The sequence below is a fragment of the Phascolarctos cinereus genome, unplaced genomic scaffold (assembly GCF_003287225.1).
Source record: "Phascolarctos cinereus isolate Bilbo 61053 unplaced genomic scaffold, phaCin_HiC Scaffold_9;HRSCAF=440, whole genome shotgun sequence".
NCBI lineage: Eukaryota > Metazoa > Chordata > Mammalia > Diprotodontia > Phascolarctidae > Phascolarctos > Phascolarctos cinereus.
Genome location: NW_027556402.1, coordinates 180,061,702 through 180,078,801, shown reverse-complemented (window position 1 = coordinate 180,078,801; position 17,100 = coordinate 180,061,702).

The following is a 17,100-nucleotide window of genomic DNA, read 5'->3' as shown; positions in this document are numbered from 1 at the left end:
CTCTTGCTATTCACTCTTTCCCTAATCTCACTTTGTTTCTAACTCCCTCTTATCATTCTACTACTCCTGCTACATGCTTTATTTTTTGCCCCTCTTGATAAATAGTCTTGGTATCCAGCTGCATTCACACAAGCAAGTGAAACTTGGACATGCTTCATTCAACATTTCCTTGAAATTCTACTTTAAAATTTCTCACTGCACTAACAACCCCATCTAGTCTTTCAAAATGTATTCTCCTGATTCAATTGCATTTCCATTTAGGCAGCTAGGTGGCATAATGGCTGTAGTTCAGGACTTCCAGTAAGGAAGACCTAAGTTCAAATCCCATCTCCAACACTCACTGCTTATATGACCCTTAACAAGTCACTTAACTCCTCTCAGCCTCAGTTTCCTGACCTATAAAATGGGGATAATAAATAGCACCTCCCTGAAAGGATTGTCATGAGAAACAAATGAGATAACATACCTGATCACTTCGCAAACCTTAAAGTGCTATAGAAATGCTAACAACAGTGACCAGAATGACCACCGCCACCAATTCAAAGGGAGATAACATCTAGTCCCATTTCAATTTGTCAATATCCTTCATAAGATGCGTTATGCTAGAACTGAACAAGGTAGACTACCCATTCAGTAGTTCTGTCCTCTCAGGGCAGGCATCATTCAGTCAAACCCCCTCATTTTATAGACGAAGAAACTGAGGTCCAGAAAGCTGAAATGAGTTGGCTGAAGGTCACATTGTGAGTTCTTGGAAGAAGTTGAGCTTGACCTTCCAGTCCAGTGCTCTTCCCACTGTGCCATATTAACTGTCCCTCAGTTAAGGGGGAGGGCAAAAAGTCTATCACTAATGCATTCTTGTACTTGAGCTTACAAAATAGCATTATCCCATTGTCAATACAATCCCATAAATTCCTAAATCCAACACCTTGCATCTCAACAGATATATGCTCTAGTTATATTAATGTTTATAATAAGATCTACAATTTTAAGACATAATTCCACAGTACTTATCATTGTTTATTTATGGATCTTGACCGAGAAAACTCCTACACAGATCCCCACCTAAATGATTTTGGTGCCAACAATTACACCTTCAATTCCAAATGACATAAAATTCACTGAATAGAACCTTCCAAATCAGAGAGCTTTGCACTGTATCTCTGATTCTATTTTGTCAGATAAACTTTCCTAACAAGTTAGTTGTTAGAGATCATAATCAAATTATTAATACATTATAAAGGTATGTCCTTACTAATCTACCTGGCTATTTCTCTCAAATTGTGCCTTCATGAGCTCAAAAAGTAGTAATGCTTTTGGGCAATCATATAATCAAACAAGTCCCCAAACCCTCCAAGATCTTCAGACAGATCTTTCCAGGGAGTGAAGTCAATTTTTAGTGGGGCTTATGTCTGTCAGTATAGGATTTGTTATTCCATTAGCCCAAAAGGCTCTTGTGTAGGAAGCCTCTCCATCAATTCCCCTTGACTTGTCAATGATTTAGGAGTTACCTGAGTAGCTGTCTAAGGCACATAGAGGTTAAGTGACTTATCCAGGATTACACAGATAGTAGGAGAGTGATAGGACTAAAAACTTAAACCTTCTTAAGCTCAGCACTTTATCCACTACATTTTATACACATTCAGTGGCAATGTCTATATAACTCTACTAATGACCAACTTGTCATGTCTAAAAGCTAAGGTGCAAATCACACAGTGATTTTCATCAACTAGGAGGGAGCATGGCACTGGCTTTGTTGTCAGAGGACCTGTGCTTGAATCTTGGTGCTGATATACATTTGTGGACATGGTCAATATGTACATTTGTTTTGCTTGACTATACATATGGTTTAAAAGGGTTTTGTTTTTCTTTTTTCCTTCCCCATTGGGTGGGGAGGTGGGAAGGAGAAATATTAAATTCTTATTAATTGGAAAAAATAGAACAAATCCTGAATCTGCCACTAACTACCTGCATGACCTTGAGCAAGTCATTTTACATCTTTTGGCCTTAATTTCCTCATCTGGAAATGAAAAGCGTGGATTAGATGGACTAGTAGGCACTTATGCTGAAATGAGTTCAATCTGAAAACCAGAAAAAAAACTCCTATAGACACTCATAGGGGTCATACAAGCACAAGCATTGTGGCTCTATTCTCAAATACTACAATAAACAACTTAATACACTCTCTAATCTGGAACCTGAGGGGCCATATACCTAAAATAAGAAGACTTTGAGGTCAGTAAAGCATATTCTTGAGATATATGTATAGAGCAAATTTGTGTCTCTATTGATGAAGTTAAAATGGAGCAGAGGGGCTTAAGGCTGGGTTCCTGAAAGTGTTTGAGGTCCAAATGTATACTTCACTGCCTCTGCTTCTAAAACAAAGACACTGATGAACTTGTATTGAAAGGATACTAATAAAAAATAATAACAACATTCCTTTGGAAGAACAAAAGGTCAAGAATATCAAGGGAATTAATGAAAAAAAAATGTGAAGGAAGGTGGCCTAGCCATACCAAATCTCAAACTGTATTACAAAGCAGTAATCATCCCAAAAAAATCTGATACTAGCTAAGAAATAGAGTAGTGGATCAGTAGAATAGATTAGGTACACAATACATAGTAGGAAACAATCATAGTAATCTTATATTTGATTAATGCAAAAATCCAAACTTTGGGGGCAAGAACTCACTATCTGATAAAAACTGATGAAAAAAGCTGGAATGCAGTTTAATAGAAACTAGGTATAGATCAGCACCTCACACCATATATCAATATAATATCAAAATGGGTACATGATTTAAACATAAATGGTGATACCATAAACAAATTAGGGGAGTGGTGGAATAGTTTACCTGTCAGATCCATGAATAAGGGAAGAATTAGGACCAAGCAAGAGATAGCATTACAGTATATAAAATGGATAATTTTGATTACATTACATTAAAAAAATTTTTGCACAAACAAAATCAATATAGCCAATATTAGAAAGAAAGCAAAAAAGTGGGGGAAATTTTTACAGTAAGTCTCTCTGATAAAGACTTCATCTCTCAAATATATAGAAAATTAAGTCAAATTTATAAGAATGTGAGTCATTCTCCAATTGAGAATTGGTCAAATGATATGAACAGGCAATTTTCAGATGAAGAAATCAAAGCTATCTATAAGCATATAAAAATGCTTTAAATCATTTTTGATTAGAGAAATGCAAATTAAAACAACTCTGAGGCACAACCTCATACTTATCAGATTAGATCAGATCAGATTAGTCTAATATGACAGAAAAGAAAATGACAAATATTATAGAGGTGTGGGAAAATGACGACAATTATGCACCATTGGTAGAGTTATGAATCGACCCAACCATTCTGGAGAGCAATTTGGAACTATGCCCAAAGGGCCACAAAACTGTGCATATCCTTTGATCCAGCAATATCACTACTAGGTCTGTACCCCAAAAAGATTTTTTAAAAAAGGAAAAGGACATATATGTAAACTCTTTTTGTGGTGGCAAAGAATTAGAAACTGAGGGGATGCCCATCAATCAGGGAATGGCCGAACAAGTTGTGGCACGTGATTGTGATGGAATACTATTGTGCTTTAAGAAATGATGAACAGGATGGTTTCGGAAAAACCTATACTTACATGAACTGATGCAAAGTGAAGTGAGCAGAACCAGCTGAACTTTCTGCATGTTAACAGCAATATTGTGCAATGAACAACTGTGAATGACTTAGCTATTCTCAGCAATATCAAGATTCAAGACAGTTCTGAAGGACCTACAATGTAAAGTGCTATCCACCTCCAGAGAAAGAAATGATCAAAGCACACTGGGATTTTTTTTAACTTTTTTAAATTTTTCTTGGGTTTTTTTTTTGGTCTGTTTGCTTTCACAACATGACTAACATGGAAATTAAAAAAAATAAATTAAAAAAGATATTAGCTATTCACAAGTCATTATGAAGACAAATTTGCATTTCATAAAAGAAATCAATAGCCTGGTAAATGCATTGCTCCTTATATTGTAGAGTGTTCCATCTAGCTCAACATTTCAATATTAATCATTTCTTAGATCATCTGTTGCAAAATAGCCTTGTATGTGTGATATCTATAATAAAGGCTTTAGATGACACTTCTTAACTAATTTGACATTTATAATAGTCTTTTTAAAAAGGCCTTAGCAAATGAGACTGCACTTCTGTAATCAAGGAAGAATTTCTAATATAAACTAGCTGTCCCTAATGTGCAAACAGAAAGTTCTTGCAATGGGGTTGTTGGATTATAAGAAAGACAGACTTCACAGTATTTTGAAATTTCAGCCCCACGAGACCATGGTTCTCCTGAAGAGTCATAAATGTAGGGAGCAAATTGTATGAGAAGAGTCTCTTAGATTTTTAGATTTTTTTTTTAGGCAACTAGGGTTAAGTGACTTGCCCAGGATCACACAGCTAGTGAGTGTCAAGTGCCTGGTCTGAGGCCGGATTTGAACTCAGGTCCTCCTGACTTCAGGGCCAGTGCTCTATCCACTGCTCCACCTAGCTGCCCCCAAGAAGAGTCTCTTTAAGACAGTATACCAATCAAAATCCCCAAGAGGAAGGCAGCACAGTGGAAAGAGTTCAAGATTTTTAGTCAGAAGATCTGGATTCAAATCCTGCTCAGCTACTACTGACTTGGGAGACCTTGAGCAGGTTGTTTAAGCTCTTGGGGCCTCACTTTCTTCATCTGTAAAAGAAGGTTGGTGTAGGTTACTTCTAAAGTCCCTCCCAAGCTCTCAGTTGGGGCAGCTAAGTGGCACAGTGGATAGAGCACCAGCCCACAACTAGACTGTAAGAGGTCTTGACATTCAAGTGATTAAAAGACCCAGAATTGTATCAAATTTGTATACGGCTAATAAGTGTCTCAAGAACAAAAAAGAGATGTTAGACTAGACTGGGGATATGTGTCATTAGTGGCAGCTACTCTTTGTAATCTTGCCAGTTTCCCAGTTCCTTTCTATTGCTCAGTGAAAGATCTAGGCCACCTATTCCTCTAGCCAGGGTTTCCTCCTTTCTCAAGAATGTATTAACATCGGGTTGCAAGGGAGACAAACCAGTTCATACAACCAGATGACTGAAGAGGACTTTCCAACCCTGTTGGCAATGAAATCCCTGATTCATATAGCTCAGTGGACATATGAGCTAACTCAACCACATTCCTCTTAACAATGACCCATCTTATCTAGGTGAAGGGAAGTGGTCGTCACACTACTAGCATCAGGGCATGTGTGCTACCAATTCATATAGACTAATGATCCTTGGATAGAGCAGCACCATACAGGTGGGACACCAACTAGTAAGAACCTGCCCCCAGTGGCCTGTCTCACTTGCTTTTCTTCCTCCATCCTACTGTTGAACATTAGCACATTTTGTCCTGTATTGTTGTGTGAAAGAAGTTGAGGGGTGAGGAGTACATGTGGCCATGTTTACCATCTGTAAAATGCCACGTGTCCCAGCTGTCTGGCATTCATTCCTGACACCTTCCAGGGAGGCTCGATAACAGCAGAACCCTTGGAAGCCTCCTCCCCAGAGCCATCTGGCATTAATCCTTTGGCTACAGCTCAAATTCTACTTTGCGCTGCTTTCCAGTTACCACAACTGTTGAAACTGCTATTTCTATATCCTCTAGTATAGCACAGAGACACCCTCATGAAAGAGTTTGCTTGTGCTGGTTTCAAGATAATGTTAGCTAGAGGGGAGGATGGAGACAGAATATTTAGCTACGTGTGTGTGCTGAGTACACGGTAGTATTTTCATTAGTTTCTTGTATTTTCTGACTTCCCATAGCTATACATTGCCATGATTCCTAGAAAAGCTTTGCATCAATAATACTGAGTCAAGGAATTTCCACCCCTCTTCTATTTGCCAAAACCCAATACAACTCCATATGTCAGGTGCATGGGACTGCCTGTAATCCTCTCTGAGGCTTGCAAACAGGTGACTGTCTTCCAGAAATAAAAGCAACTTAAGACTCAAAACAAAGGGCTTTAAAGGCAGTGTGGATACTCATAGGATTATCAGTCTAGAGCCAAAAAGAACCTCAAAGGCTGGCTAGTTCAAATGAAACCAAGGCCCAGAGAAGTTAGGACTTCCCTGAGGTCACACAAGTGGTAAATGACAAAGGTAGGAATCAAGCCCTGGGGTGCTCTGATCCATTGAGAATTCCACTCTACCACACTTGTCCTAATGTTATACTATGTTCTTTGGGAACCTTAGACACTAAAAAGAAAGCGTACTATCCTACCCCCGTCAGAATACAATTTTATATTAACATAACATTTATAGAAACAAGTTAGCAGAAATAACAACTCATTCCAAGCAAAACATTAGCTGCAATGGTAACTAATTGATTAGTTCAAGGTATGCAATAGAGTGAGTAAACCCATTCCCTTTCCTAAGTCCTGAAAATTTTTTCTGTGGTCACTCCAAAAGCAAAGTGGTCATTTGGAGGCTGCAGCAGCTGGGTATTCTGTTCGGTAGTTTGAGTGTTCTGTCTAAGCAAGTACCACAGTCCCTGAATTCAATTCCCAATTCATGCCAAACCCCACTGACTTCATCAACTATCTTAGGCTAGAAATTAATGTGGAAATTCTTAATTGGTTGGGTAGGTGGGTAAAAGCTTGTCAAAAACTTTTATGAAGTTTTCTGAATCTTATAGATTTGATCCCTTTGAAACTACAAATAAAATCTTCAGATAAAATCAAAACTCAAAACAAAACTTCAGAGGCATGAAACAGAGCTGACCAAAAAAAAAAAAAAAGAAAGAAAGAAATTTCATCAAAGCAACCTCAGGACAAAACTGACAAGCTTCACACAGCCCTAAATGAAAACCAGAAGATTTCATTTTCTGAAGCCAAGATTCTGGTTTACCTCCCAGACATCACTGAGGCTCTGCCCAGACACTGAGGTGAAAGCCACTGAAAGCATCTATTTTATAAATTGAGAAGCTGTTGTTGGCCTCAGAGGTCAATCATCGACCTGGACTGACATAGCTTATGTGGAGTGGGGTCCCAGGTGACAGCCGTGAATTTCACAGGTGATTAAAAAAGACTCCAGGATTGTGGGCCAGTCATCACCTGCTACCTGAACATGACCCATTGCCAGCTAATAGCAAGAAAGACAATGAGCCCTATGGTAACTATGGCTATACTTTGTACAAGAGCAATTCTAGTCACCTAGCAAGCAAAGAACCCTAGAATACACAGGCAAATCCCTTGACTCACCCTAGGAGTCCAATCACATATGATAAATCACCTCCCTTGGGCATAAGGACCCACTGAGGGACACAGCCTGGGCCCAAGTTGTAAAAGAGACATTTTTATCTTGCATAACCTCAAACATGATTTCCCATACCTTTTCCTCTTTCCCATGGCAGTTCTTCCTCTCTCTAACTCACTATCAACAAAAGTATATCCAATGCCTACTAAGGAAGAGTAGGGCACATTTTAACGTATTGGACAAGGAAACATCTCTGTAAAAGTTAGTGTGTTGTGGAAGTGAGTTGAGAGACCATGGTCACACAGAGTATAATCTGATGGACAAAAAGAGGGGCACCAGCAGCAGCAGTACAAAGGACAGTTCCACTATGGGCACAGTTAAATCAGAAAATGTTGCAGCCTTCATAGGCTATGCCCACACAGCCCCACAAAAGGTCATGAGGTTTATTGCAAGGATGATTACCAGAAGAACTGGGGTTGCCACAGGGAAGAAATAGGCACTATCGCTCTGTGCTAGCAGCAACTTTGATTAAAAAAAAAGTATTGGGATCTCTTCACTGGACTAAAACTTGGTAGGAGTGAAAGTGGTTGAATAAAATTAGAGCAGAATGTGCTGGAACAAAGTCACATGGAGAGCATGTATCCAAAGGGAGACTCTTTGGTGGATTAGATTGGTAGAATTATAGGAAGATTTAAGGCAAATGACAAACAGCAATTCACACTGTTACTCTCCAGTGGTTTTTGAATTGCTTCTGTCATGTCCCTCTCACTTTTCCTTGCTCATTGGCGAGGACTGGCCAAACCTGGGTGCTGACCCTAAGTAACCAGGTCCCCAGATGCCAGAGCCCCCAGTATCCTTTCCACTGTGCAACGTTGTATTTTTATGCAAGATGCAATTGGAAAGATGTGATGCTTATGACAGGAAAATGAGTTTTCTCTCCTGTCTTCCCTCTCTTTCACTGCCTCACTTTGGTTTCTCCATGTCGATGGAAAACTTCTATTGACCATATTTCAATAACACTTTTGATTCTATGTGATTTCATTGCTATGCATTATTTACATGTTGAATACTACACAAATAACACCCACTCTGACTCTCTCAGCTTCACCCATTTCATTATATGCTAATAGTAGTTATTTTTATCTTAAGTAGATTTCTCTATTGTGTCTCTGCTGGTGTTGCATTATTGTGTACCTTCACAAAGTCAGTCATTAGGGTATATCTTATCAATGCATAACATGTTCGTTTCAGCTACTCTGTTTTTACTCTCTGGGTTTTATTGTCAAATCAAAAGATAATGGAGGAAATAAATCATTTACCCTCATTCTTGGTCTACAAGATTTCTTGGACTGCATTGAAGGCCAGCAGCATGATAATGTTATGGAGAGAAGTTGGCAGGCCAAGGCTAGGATGCCAGCCTAGCAGGGAATGATGACGAGAAGCCACAGTGACTGTTTGTCAATCAGAGCCTTTGCTCTGCTTTCACAAGTAGCTTTCATGAAATGCAAATCAGAGGCCTGACATCTGCCTGAGGAACCAGGGAGTCCTGTCTCTCTTTCAGGGAACAAAAGCTGTATAATCAAAGGAGGTTTGAAAGCCAAGCCAGTAAACTCATTTTAATCAAAGGCAGGTCAAAAATCTACCAGGGTTAAAAGACACCCTCTCAAAATTCTCCATTCTATGAATCAATATAACTCAAAGATGCAATTGTAGGGGAATATGGAAGAGAAACAGTGAAACCACAAAAACACAGCAGCAGCATTTTATTTTTAAGAATACTAAGTGCTTTCATAAAAAAAAGACATTACATTTCCATAAAATTATAAGTAAAAATCCTAAATCAGCTGAGATGGGCAGGATCCAATTCCTATGCTTAGCTGAGTTTTACATTATATCAGTATAAGTAGCATAATTGTAAAATAATGGACAGATCTGCTGGTTAGCTTGGTAGGTTTTTACATTGCCTGTCATCTTGGTTTATGTCTACAAATCCCTTTGGTTATCAGTGATTCACTCACTCATTTGGAACAAGCTGAGGAGGGAAGGAGGAAAAGACTATCTGATTGAGTTTTAAAGTCTAATTATACCTCTTTGGCAAAAAAAAAAAAGTAGGGAGAGAGAAATAAGGAAGAAAATGCTACTTTATTCTTTTCACATACCTACAGCAACATGAACTAACCATTTACAAAGTATGGCCAGATAGATATACTACTTAAACTAACAGATAAGAGTAAGTGGTAATTAGTACATTGCTGTCCTTCAACAGGGGTTCTGCTGTATAGCGTAAATTTTAAAGGACTGTAAAATTTATTTTGACCAACATCCTCCCTGCAGTATTGTTTATGCTCATTGCAACTGTGTTTAGACCAACAATACATCCTCAAAAAAATTGTGTACTCCCTTTCTTAATGTTTTCCTAAATGCCAGTAAGCTGTGTTCATCTCCATATTCCCACTTAACTTACTGTTTAAAATATACTATCATGCTTTGAGAAGCTGTGATCTCATTGATGTGATAGTCCCTCTACCTATGCATCCTAGGAGAAAATCTTCATGAGTTTTGGCAATGAAAAAATTCAGCACTGTGTATATATACCCCTGGAAGATTACAGCTTAATTATCCACACTGCAAAAGCTAAGTGGATGAAGAATAAATACCTTTGTCCTCTTGACTGTGACATGGATGAACAGTTGGATGGACAATTCATAAAGCTTGTCCACCATTACATAAACACTAAAGATGGATAATGAACTGAACCCAGAATGGGAGAGTGAGCTGAATTGCCTTTGAAAAATTATGTGGTGCATTTAAAGACCCCTTCAAGGTCCTCCCAGAAACAAAGGTCTCTCTTTCTAGCAAGAATATTTTTCAAGGGATGCTGAATACTGTTGCTGATAGTCATGGAAAACCATAACCTCTGAAGACTTGGATAAAAATCCCAGGTCTGACACTTGCTACTCATGCAACTTTGGTCAAAGCATTTAACCTGAGCTTCCATTTTCTCGCCTGTAAAATGAGAGGTCAGATTAGATGAACTCTAAGGTCTTCCAGATCTAAATCTATGATACTCTACAAATTAAAGTTGTGAGCCCCCTCAAGGAAAATGAAGAGGAGCATGTCAGGCATAAGTGAACCATCACCAGGAAGAACTGTGCTGGAGAAGTGGTATAAAGAAATTCATCAAAGAGCTGTATCATCAGAAAAGGAGGACAGCCCAGTGATGTATTAAGGAGAGATAATCTATGGACAGCATGCACACTCCTTTGGAATCTGTGCAATGGTGGCTACCTCATGGAGGATTTAAAGGAGTCATGAACAGAGTTAGTGGAGGTTATAAACAAACAAACAAACAAGTAAATAAATAAATAAATGTGATTAAATCCATTTGTTGGTGATCTTTTCCCATACAGCTAATTGTATGAAAATGCATTCAATCAAAAAGTATTTATTAAGTGCCTACTATGTGTGAAACATTGAATTGGGCACTGAAGATACATATACAAAAAATAAAACAATCATTACCCACAAGAAGTTTACATTATAAAGGTGGAGGGGCACAGCAAGTACATACATGCACACACATATACAGCATAAATATAAAGCAAATAAATACAAATATAATAAAGTAGTTAAATATAAGGTAGTTTGGGAAAAAGCTAGTAGATGGGAGGTAGGAGTAGTTGGTAAGCAGGGGTCATAAAAAGGCTCCATGAGAAGATGGTGCCTGAGCTACATATAAAGGAAGAAAGGGACTCTATGAGATGAAGGTAAGGAGGAAATGCATTCTAGGCATAGAGGATGGCCAGTGCAAAGGCATGAGGCTCAGGAAGATTGTACCTGTGCAAGAGATATCCCCAATACTTGGGGTTTTTAAGGAGATTGAGGAAGAAACCACAATGATTGAGCATGAGGTAGGAGGTAGATTATTCCACACACACACACACACACACACACACACACACACACACACACACACACTCCTTGCCTCTTTCCTTTTGAAGGGACTCTGATAGCTGGTATACAGGGATCTCCCTGTGGAGAAAACCAACAGACCTTGCCCCATGATTGAAGGGAAAAATAAGAAGTAAATATGTCTACAAATTCCAAATTAGTGAGCTAATATGATATGAGATAGAACACTGTACTGAAAAAAATCAAACAATTTGGGTTCTAATTCCAGACTTGTCAACAATTATCTATGCAACTTTGGATAAATAACTTAATTTCTCTGGGCCTCAGTTTCCCTGTCTGTAACATAAGGGCACTGGGCTGAATGATCTCTGACATTCCCTTCCAGTTCTAACCTTCTGGGCTAGGGCGAGGCACTGAATTGGTGATGACACAATGACCTCCCAGTAAAGAAATTTCCTATCCAGTGTGGCTCAGTTCCTTCTCTGCGACTTCTGGCCTTAGAGATTTGTCTAGAACACTAAGAGATTTGCCCAGTGTCACACTGTGTTAGAAGCTGGATTTGAACCCATCTCTTTCTGGTTATGAGGCCAGCTCTCTACCTACTATGCCATTCTGCCACTCTTTCTGGTAAATCACCCAACTACTCCAAGACTAAGTTTTTTTTACTCTCTAAAATACTTGTTTTCACCTATCTCAAAGGGTATTGTGAGAATTAAATGAGCTAATATATTTTAAATTATAAATGTCAAGAATTATTACTAATAACATATATCCTCCATGAAGGTCCTCCTCTACCTTATCCTCATGTGGAGATGACTGGATTCTGAAAGCCTATACCAATGGAATGTACAAGCGCTAGCATTCATCTTGAAAGTTTTTAAATACAGGACTAGGGATAGGCTATCATCTGAGGCTAGTTGAGCTAAGTTCAAAAAGACTCCACCAGAAACATGGCTATAGATTAAAGAATTCCACCACTGACACAATAACTGTGTGACTTTAGTCAAGTCGCTTTACTTCCCTGGGCCTCAGTTTCCTTGTCTATAAAATGAGGGTGTTGAACAAGATGGCTTCTGAGGTCCAACTCTTGATCCATGATCTAATAATTCTATAATTTTTTTTAGCCACTGTAGCTCATGAAGACAATTTAGTAAGTCCAAGAGGAACAGCAATCGGTATCAGTGGGATTAGTACCCTTAACAACAAACTCATCAATCCTTGAAGTGATGTAATGATAACAATGTAGTATAACAATAATAATAATATATATGGAATATTCAAATCCACTTTAAATTAATGTAAATAGACCCTTTACATTATGTCATTAGTGAAAGGATAGAAATAAGAAAAAATAATATAAATAACTATTTCAAAGAAGTGTGAAGGACTGATAATTTTTCCCTGACAGTGACTGTCATGTCATTTATAAAGAAAAGCAAGTAAATCATATTAAAGGCTCATAATTCTCTTGGCTAGTTGTGGTGCCTACAAAGCCATTTAAACTATGTTTGCCATGTCACAAAATGATAGGGAGGAGGGGCAGTCCAGACCTATGATTTCATTGGTCTGGGTAATTCCCAGTATGGTAACTCCTTTCAACAATGTAGATTAATGGTGTCCAACTCAATTATAAATGGATCACATTAGGCTCCATATTGACCTAGAAAACTACAAATTAACATTCTCTATGTTGTATTGCATTTTCATTTTGAACATTTCCCAATTACATTTTAATCTAGTTCAGGCTGTACTCAGTAATTTTACTTAGGGTCACATACAGCTAGCTAGTTAGCATATAATACATACACAATGCTATGTGATATAATGTGCTGCCTGTTATAGGGCAAAACCACTAGCCCGGAAATGAGGAGAATTTGGCTACAGATTCATCATGTGACCTTGAATGATAAGCCATCAGTCTCTAAATGAATCAGACACAGTACTCCCATTATTCTTAAATGCTCTGGGCACTGCAATCCTTGAGCCTGCAAGGAGTGCCTTCTCTCCTTAATGGCCTGGAGATCTAGATTTTTAGAATGAGAAAAGTGACTGGTGAGTTGAAAGACTCTGGTTCCAGGGCTAGACCAGGACATTCTTGCCCCTTAGTTTTCCTGGCTGCCAGCCCAGAAACCTTGAGCTAATTAGTTAGTACCTTGAATATCAACAACTCCTGTCCTTTAGTTCAGCCAAGGGAATAAATATTCCACATAAATGGTCCCTCTATCATTTCTGAACTCCTGGAAAACAAAATAAAATTTATAAATTCACAGACTTGAGTTTACACTCACATCCATCCAACTCCATCTATATAACTTGTAGTCTTGGAGAGTTATCTAGGATGCTGAGAAGTAAAGTGGTTTACCCATGGTCACAGAACTAGGAAGTATCAGAGGCAGATCTTGAATGAAAGTTCCTGAGCTTCATTTTCCTCATTAGCAAAATAAGATTGGACTATAGGACCACTAATACCTTCCATTTCTAAGTCTACCATGCTATAATTCCTGACCCAAAGGCCATTATTCCATGCTACCTATCAGTCAATGAATCAACAAGCATTTATTAAGAAATCACCATGTGCCAAGCAGGGTGCTAGACACCGAGGATACAAGCACAAAGAATGAAACAATACCTACTCGAAACGAGCTTTGATTTCAACGGAAGAGACAAGTGCCCATGTAAGTCTATATGGGCTAAATGTAAAGTTAACAAATGCAAATGTATACAGATTAGTATGTCCACTTATAATATGCTCAGTGTTCAAATGGATTTGTAATTCCATCAATTTAGAAGCTCCTTCCAGTGATTCATGTCACAACATGTCCATTCTTGCCTATTCTGTGAGACCCCCGTTAACCTCCCAAAAATTCCCCCACAGGAAATATTCCCCACAGGAGGTCTACCCACACTGCTAGAGGCTGCCCTTGTATTGTCCTGACATTGCAAGAATACCTGCCAATGGAGCACTGGTTAATTGACATGATTCAGCTCCTCCAACAATATGTACACACACTGGCCATTGAACAAGGATCTCAGCAGTCCAATTAATTTATCACTGGTCTAAAAGCTATGATTCTTAGCGCTCTCTGACACCTTTCCCACCACTCTGCCAATGTACAAATTAAAGAATTCATGTGTGAGTACCATTTTGTATTTATCTTTTTTTTTGGGTTGCTGTGACCCAAAAAAATCCCTATCTATATCTATATCTACATATATACATACAGTATGTAAGTATGTCTGTGTGTGTGTGTGTGTGTGTGTTTGTGTATTACTGACAGGGGACCATACTACCAGTAATATGTCTCTGCAGAGTCAGCTAAGTTGATTTTTAGAAAATAGACTCAATCTGTACTAATATGTAACATTGTTATTAAAAGGTGGTATACATATGTATATGTGTATGTGTGTGTGTGTGTGTGTGTGTATGTGTGTATATATACATACATATATTTGTGTTTAGGGAAGGACATGATATAATTGATAGAAAGTCAACCTTGCAGTCAGGAAGACCTGAGTTCAAATTCTGACTCTGACATATGGCAGCTATGTGATCATAGGCAAGGCACCCATTCTCTCTATGACTCCTGTAACTCACTAAAACTACAAGTTATAATCAAGGTGTTAATTGGCATCAGTGGAAGGAGTTATTTACACTGGTGAAATCACAGGTTCAGCTCCCACCTAAAAGTAACAAATTATGTGGTATTATAATGTGTTATAATAGCATATTTCATAGTCTATGTACAATATGGCATAATAGCACATTTAATAATAGTCTATATGTAATAATATGGTACAATGGCAAATTGAATAGCATATATATATATATATATGCCATATATAATTATATATAATACATATAATTTATATATATATTATAATGTTGCAAAAAACCACATTTAATAGCATGACCTATATATAATATATTATAGTATATTTAATGTATGTTTTACATTTTCCTTTACATCACAATGTTTTGTTAAATGAATAACAATGTTTGTGAAAATCATTTATATCTCTCTACTGGGCCCTTTGATGCACAAATTCAGAGAAGAAACTTTTCCCTTGTTGTCCTCTTCCCATTTCCTTTTAAAGGATCTATTCTAAATCATAGAAAGCTGTGTTGTGAATGAAACATACGTTCCCTGGCACTGAATTGAGGCCCCAGTCTCATTTCACTAGTAGGATAGCATGGCGGAAGCATTTAAGTACCTAAAAGTCAAGAACGTGATCTTTAGCCTGCACCAGCAAGTCTGCTTGATTATATGGCCTAGGGCAAGTAATTCATCTTCCCAGTGTTTCTTTTCCTTACATATGAGGATAGTATGAGCAGCTTGCTGAAGCCTGGATCACCACCAATTTCAATCATTAATTCCATTTTCAAAGAACTTTGAAAAATGTAAATTATATTATCACCCAAGATGAAGATGGCCACTTTTGAAATAGCTATACCAAAAGGTGCCAATTGAAAGTAAGTTATTCTTCTTGGAGGTTTTGATTTTTCATTTTTTTAGCAACTTTAAAAAAGAAACAAGAAACTTAGATGCTATTTGAAAGGGACCCATCAGACACAACAAGAAAGATTTGTGAGTCACAGTTACCTTGAAATAAAAACTTCCAGGATGTCCCCACAGAGTTCAAGACAGATAAAAAAATAAAACCAAGGGGAAGAAATCCTAAGCAAACATCTTGTACTTTATTTCCTGTTGCTTTTGTTTGGCAATCACTGGATGACCTGGTAAACCTTGTTTTAATAGCTTTGCTGTTACAAAACCCAACAAAGAGAATTCTAAGGAGCATCTAACAAGATTCATTTGCTCTTCCTTATTATTGACACAGCCTTCACTGTCACAGAAAGATAATCAGTCCTTCACACTTTTGCAAAATAGTCAATTACCTACATTGCATTATTTTTCTTATTTCTCTACACTTAGTAATGATGACATAAAAACGTAAGAGATAAATTTACATCACTTAATTTAAAACAGATTAGAATTCCAAGTGACTTTCAAAATAGCACACTTTGTGATGGAAAAAATAAGGTTGAAGGGTAAAGAGGACGTCTCTGCCCCCTCCCCCCACACAATCACAAAAAGGATGAAATGATATCACATTGAGGAAAAAGTCTCCAGAGAAAAGCTTTTTTCTTTGTTCTTTTTACAGTTATATTCAGTATATTTAGGCTGAAAGTTCCTTGGCCCCCAGAGTGTTCATTCCTTATTCAGACACATTGAAACACTCTTCAGTGAACTTTAGCATTGAATTAGCATCAGGAAGCATTTGGCCCAAGATATTTGCATGACTCAACTACCAGAGTTTAGCATTACAGAATTCATTTATTCCAATAATATGGCCTTTAAAGACCACCACTAGGGAAAAAATGCTGCTCTCCATGATCACTTCTGGTATGGCAAACCCTGTACTCAGCCCTGGCTTCTACCTCTATCAAGATAGGATCATAGCTATAGAGTAAAAGAGAAATCGGAGACTGTCTTAATAGGGGTGAGGAACCTGTAGCCTCAAGGCCACATGTGGCCCTCTAGGCCCTACTTTGAATTCAGTCACAGAGCCACATTTGAGGATGTAAAGGGCCACATGTGGCCTCGAGGCCGAAGGTTTCCCATTCTAGTAGGACTCTAGAAGAACCCTCTCGTTTTCCAAATGAGGAAACTGAGGCTCAGAGAGGTTAAGTGACTTATCCAAATTCACCTAGGCAGTAACCACCAAAGGTGGACTTCAAACCCAGGCCCTCTCTTCCAGAGCTAGGACTCTTTCCATTCTACCACACTGATCAAAATATAGAATGAACACCCATCTTCACTATGGAAATGGGGACCTGAAGGCGAGGAAAACTGCAACTACTCTCACACAATAAATCCGTTTATTAGTTTTACTGAACCAATCTTTTTCTCTCTTTCTTTTTAAATCTCTGTACAAA